At 36.8% G+C, this 6,500-nt stretch overlaps 1 pseudogene; it reads right to left on the bottom strand.

The window, feature by feature from the left end:
* Positions 1-3,027: 3,027 nt before the first annotated feature.
* On the bottom strand, positions 3,028-3,145 carry LOC145266842 (5S ribosomal RNA; annotated as a pseudogene).
* Between the last annotated feature and the right edge of the window lie 3,355 nt (positions 3,146-6,500).

Below are 6,500 nucleotides of genomic sequence, written 5' to 3'. Positions count from 1 at the left end.
TTTCACCGATATTTTCGAAAGTCATCCCCTCTTTTCGATTGTCTAGCCTTAATTTAAATCTATGTCACTTCCGGTTTGGCGGTGGTTGTAACAGTAAAGACGTCAGGTTTTTTCCCGTTCTTTTACTTCTTCGCGGTACGGGTTTGAGTCTGCCTTCCTACTACCACTAATTTTATTTTGCTCAACATACACATTCAAACACCCGGGCAATGCCGGGCTGAAATACTAGTATATATATATATATATATATATATATATATATATATATATATATATATAGAGAGAGAGAGAGAGAGAGAGAGAGAGAGAGAGAGAGAGAGAGAGAAAGAAAGAAAGAGAGAGAGAGAGAGAAAGAAAGAAAGAGAGAGAGAGAGAGAGAGAGAGAGAGAGAGACAGACAGACAGACAGACAGACAGAGAGTGAAGTGAAAATTCAAAATGGCGCAATGGAAACATATTATAAGGTATTTGCAGCTTTTCTTCCAATTTTCGGATTTTACTCATGTCAAAACGCACTTTATTTCCGGGTTGATTGTTGCTATTATTCATCCAGGACAACGCCGATCAAGAGAATACAAAACTTTATGGGTGTTTGTTTTGTAGTTGTTTTTTTTTTCACTTTTAGCTCAACATACAAACATGCATACACACAGACAACTTCCTATTTATGTAATAGATCAGAATTTAATTCTTTTCAGTAATTTCGAATAATTTGTTTTCCAAGGATCTTTTCACTCTGCAACACTTCAAGCAACAAGTCAACCTCAGAAGCTGACGTTCAATAATGGTCTAGTACTGCCGCCAAACCTTCAAATCAGTTGGCAGATTGAAGTTCCTAAAGGCAGTATCATTACTCTTCAGGTAAATCGCTTAATATCGTAAGGTTTGTAAGTACGGACACAATTACAACTTATATTAGCAGAGTTAGCCGGTATTGTCCGGGCGCATGGAGAATAAAATAAAAGAGTTAAAAAACTAATAACATGTTTCTTTTTTGTTTGTTTGTTTGTTTATTTGTCTCCTCACGAGGGCAGAGCTAGACACAAAGTTGGTTTTTTAATGTGGAGTAAACCAACTTCCCAAAAAGGGGCACTCTGGTTAGTAACAAAAATTTTTAAAAATGTATCATTCATAAAGGATTTCTCCTCCATTAACCGAGACCAAAAAAGTGAAGCGCAGCATCAAAACAGATACTACATTTTGATCCTGGCCCAAAGGCCAAGAACCCTTTTTTTCTATTTATTAACATGTTTCTTTTAAAACTTCTCTCTCCATTCCCCTTCTCTCTTCTCTCTTATCAACTATCTTTTCTCCTATCATCTTTTATTTCGAACGGGACTAGTGTTTCAAGCGTGTACTATCAATAAGTCGTTCCAAACTTTTTTTGTATGGGCACATTTATTGATAGTACACATGTGAAACTCTAGTCCCCTTCAATGTAATCTCCTCCGGTTGCAATGCATTTGCGGCATTGTTCCAACAACTTCTGGAAGGCTCCAATGGAAGTCATTTTGTGTAAGCGTGTCAATGACCTTCGTCACAGTCTCTTTAATTTCCTAAATTGTCTCATAACGACAGCCTCTAATGGTTTTCCTTGAGCTTAGGGAATAACCAAAAGTCACAGGGAGCAAGGTCTGGACTATAGAGAGGGTGAGTAACTGTTTTGATGCCCATCTTGGTCAAATAGTCTGTGATAAATATGGCGCACCCTTGGGACAAACTTTGCGCAAATCTTCCATGTCTTCAATTCCTTGCAAATAATTTTGTGTACACTTCCCACACTGACATCAAACTGTGCACTTAATGTCTCTATAAACACACGACGATCATTATCATGAAAATTCTTTATTTGGCCTATCCATTCTGGTGTTTTGACTTCTCTACTCCTCCCACACCTCTCATCATCCCTCAAAGACTCCCTGCCTTCCTTAAATCTCTTATGCCAAATGAACAGCCACAGTAGGAATTGTAATACACCCTACTAAAGCCTGATTGTCAAAGTTTATGGATTTCAAAAATGCAATCTGGACGTGAGGAAAATTTAGAAGAACGATATGCAATAAAATTCTGTTTGAAACTTGGAAAAAATGCCACAGAAACGTATGGAATGCTTCAGACTGCTTTTGGACCATCTTGCATGAATTAAGCATCAGTTTTTGAGTGGCATAAGAGAGTCAAAGAAGGCGGGGAATTTGTGAGGGATTATGAGTGGTGTAGGAGAAGTAGGAAAGTCAGAACACCAGAGTTGATTGGCCAAATAAAGAATTTCATGGATAAGGACCGTCATGTGCCTATAGAGACAATAAGTGCACAGTTTGATGTCAGTGTGGGAACTGTACACACAATTATTTGTGAGGAACTGAAGATGTGGAAGAGTTGTGCAAAGTTTGTCTGGAGAGTGCTCCATCCTTGCCATAGACTATTTGACGAAGATGGGCATCAAGACAGTTCTTCACCCTCCCTATAGTCCAGACCTTGCTCCTTGTGATTTTTGGTTATTCCCTAAGCTCAAGGAAAACCTTAGAGGTTGTCGTTATGAGACAATTGAGGAGACGAAAAAAAAACTGTGACAAGAGTAATTGACATGTATACACAAGAGGACTTCCATGGGGCATACCAGAAGGTTTTGGAATGGTACAACAAGCGCATTGCAGCCGGAGGAGATTATTTTGAAGGGGGGGGGGACTAGAATTTCATATGTATACCAGAAATAAAAGTGCCCATACAAATATGTCTGGAAACTTATTGAAGGCACATCATAGATAGGAAAAGTGGTGGACATGGAGTATTCTATAATTTCACAGCATGTACGGATCAGCCGACACCGAAGAGCAATGCTCATCAGATCAGATGCCTCCGTTCAGTCTCAAAAGACAAAGGATACCCCTTGTAAGGGCAGCTGCGCATGTAATTGCATGGCAAGGGTTGCGCAATCCCCAACCACACCTCTCCTGAATCGGCACTGCTTGAGTCCAGTTGCAAGGAGAAATCCAGGATGACTAGAAACAATGCCGAGATAAGCGGAGAGCACATACAGCACCTGGTAGTCCCAAATGGTTACCCATCTGGTACTGGCCAGGCTCATCATTGCTTAACTTTGGTGATCTGACGGGAACCGGTGTGTCAAACGTGATTATGCCGTATACAATGCAGATATTATTTTCTTTTTTGTTACAACCAACAATCTCTTTGACATTTATTTATTTTTTTTTATATCAGTATAGTGGTATCTCCTTGTATAACTCGGAAGTAGAGAAGAGTTATTGCCCTTAGTTATTGTTGATTTTTCTTGCAATGTCGTTTCAAAAATAAAGCATGCTATGAATCAGCTTTCGTCTTATCCGCTCATTATCGCAAACATCTCATCTGATAACCCGCATAACGTAGCAATCAGCATCTGATATTTTTCAATTCTTCAGCTCTCCAAGTTGGTTCTTCATAACCACGAAGGGAATTCCCTAGCTATCTGGTACAGAGACGTCATGGTGGTCAAACTGACGTATTCAGCTGAGAATCAAGTGTTCATTTCCAATACAAACAGCATCCATATTTATTTGACCGTCGGAAATGAAGCCTGTGAAGCCAGTTTCACTCTGACTTATCAAGAAGGTACGTACTGTTTGAAAGGGGGGGTGCATATAAAATCAACATAAGATTCTTTGATAATTACTGCCTTCCATAGTTGTTGTTTTACCAGATTTTTGCCCAACTAATCCTCTGGCCTGCTTTGGGTAGAATTGAAACTACTATCTTCAGGCAATGCTTACCTAGAACCTTAGAGACTCAAGAAGGTATGTACTGTTTGACGGAAGGGGGAGAGGGATTGCATATATATGAGGTTCATGAGGCAATCCAGAACAATAGGCGACTCGAAATCCGCCGGAAGTGGTATCAAATAAAAACTTGAAATTTATATAAAAATCCCCTGCTTACTAAACTGTATGGGAAATTTGTCAATGTTAGTTGGGTTTGATGCTGTGAAAACTGCAACAATGATCTCCCTTGAACCACATGAAAAGTTGCCTCACCTTGTCTAGGTTTGTGATGAGGTATCATTTAATGTCTTGAGTAACTTGGAATTATCTTTTCTTTGTATATAAACGAGTGTTTTACGTGTATTTCTCCCTCTTCGTCTGATCATGTGTAAAACTAAAATGGCTATGTGTTAATTAATTTATCTTCTTATCAACCGTCGATATGACTTCCAATATGAATCTTATATGAAACAAACAAACTATGGTTGTTATTTAATTCATAATTAACAATCAAGGGTTATTAATTAACTAATTAGCCAACAAACTGGACTTCCTGTTTTAATTCAAATTAAGTAATCTTAGTTTTACAGAAATAAGTTATACTTGATTATTTTTTGTATAAAATAATAAATAAAATGTTATTGTTTCAAGTGTTACTTATTTTTGTACAATATATTTTTAAACATGAAAATGTGTACAAAACTTTTCTATGTTTTCTTTTAAGCCAGTTTCAGTGGTAGTCGAAAAAATCTGATGAAAGAAGGAACAAGCAATTTTGACCAAAGTTAACACCTTATATAGCCTAACATCACAAGTGCATTTGAGAAGTTTTATTACCACACAAGTCAAAAGGCCAGGCATATAAAATCATCAACAGTAGGTTCTTTGATAGTTACTGCCTTCCATAGTTGTTGTCATCTGACCAGGTTTTTGGCCAACTAATCCTCTGACCTGCTTTGGATAGGATTGAAACTGCTATCTTCAGACAATGCTCACCTAGAACCGTAGAGACTCAACGCCTCTATCCACTATGTTACGGGCCTGTGGCGTAGTGGACAGAAAATTAGTTGACCAAGAAACGTGGTGAGACAACAACAACTATGGAAGGCAGTAATTAGGAGGGGATACAGTTACAAGTCTCAGCATTCCTATCCCGTTGCAGTTAACCACCTGAAGAAGGCCAGAGGATGAGTTGGCTGAAACGTGGTGAAATAACAACTATAAAGATGAGGATAACAGTCCGCAAAAAGAATGAATACACAAATTATAAAACCTCATTTCAAAGGATTCCAAAAAAAAAAAATAAAATAAAATAAAACTAATATATAACTCTCAATAGATTTTTCACCCAAATATACTCTATCCACATGCCATTCGTGTCTTCAACATCGTTAAAATGAAAACAGCCATACTGAGTCCAAAGAAAAACAATGTAAACAACAATTACTCCTCGTCTCCAAAATTCTAGTGAAGCCCATTCAAGAATCATATCTTTTACTGATGAGACGATCACCAAAGTGCCCCCATATCATAACAAAATCATAAAACAAAGACAATTGCTTAATTTTTGGGATGAGGAATGATATCGGATTCTTCAGACTACTGTTTTCATCTTGAGTGCTATTTTCACAACGTTTCAGTCGATGTAAACTTCGACCTTCTTTAGGTGTATCATGTCGAACTCAGAAATCTTTCTATCGAACTCAAGAATCTTTTAATCAAACTTGTGAATCTGCATGGAATTTCTAAGAAAGCCCTTTTATTTAATCCGGGGAGAAAGTAGCATGTTCTCGTTCCGTCAGCCACGAATGGGTAAAAGTGCAAAGTATTTCATAATCGTATATTGAACGTCGCCCGCACTGAACATTGGACCTTCAACCATAAACCTCTAGAAGAGTGTAACTGGAAAACTAAATTTAACCAACTACTTTATCCACTACACCACAGGTCTTTGCGCAAGAACTGTTAAAAATTCTGTGCGGATTCCCAAGTTAAATAGAAAGATTCCCAAGTTTGACAAGATACATCTAAAGAAAGTCGGAGGTTACATCGACTGAAAGGTTGTGAAAATGACACTAAAGATGAGAATAGTAGTCGGATAAATCCAAATCATATGAAGTAGTGGGACCTGTGGATATTCCACAGGGGACTCATTCATATGTAATATATTGATGTTGGCATTTTGTAGATGTTCAGTGTAAATGGAGACGCTCTGACATTATTGTAGCTCTTTTGTTAAAACTGCAAAAGTATTTATCTAAGCTAGGACGGACGCCCGGTAAAGCCCAGTTGTAAAGTACGCTTAAATATGATATTTTAATTCTTGCCGATTTTGTATATATTATTATAGACTTAATGTTCTATCGATTTTTAAATATTATAAAGTTGCGATTTCAAAAATAAAAAAAATATATCCATATGACTTGGGTGCATTAGCTTGAATCGAAACTGAAACAAAAACTGATGAAATATATATATATATATATATATATATATATATATATATATATATATATATATATATATATATATATAACTTGAGTTCCTTCAGCCATAATCGAAACCGAAACCAAAACTTATGAAGAATTCTTGGTAAAATTATTTATAACAAGAAATGGAAATACATTACAATTAAACGACCCGGATGTAAGCATGACACAGAAAAATAACAAACACGCTATCGTATTAATATATAGATTGTTATAAAATGCTAAAAAATTTAGAAATGTGAAAAATAAACATTTAT

Source organism: Euprymna scolopes, chromosome 41 (genome assembly GCF_053919585.1).
Source record: "Euprymna scolopes isolate OS-2025 chromosome 41, ASM5391958v1, whole genome shotgun sequence".
Taxonomy (NCBI): domain Eukaryota; kingdom Metazoa; phylum Mollusca; class Cephalopoda; order Sepiida; family Sepiolidae; genus Euprymna; species Euprymna scolopes.
The sequence above is the reverse complement of the archived record's forward strand: the minus strand, read 5'-3'. Positions and strand labels throughout refer to the sequence as shown.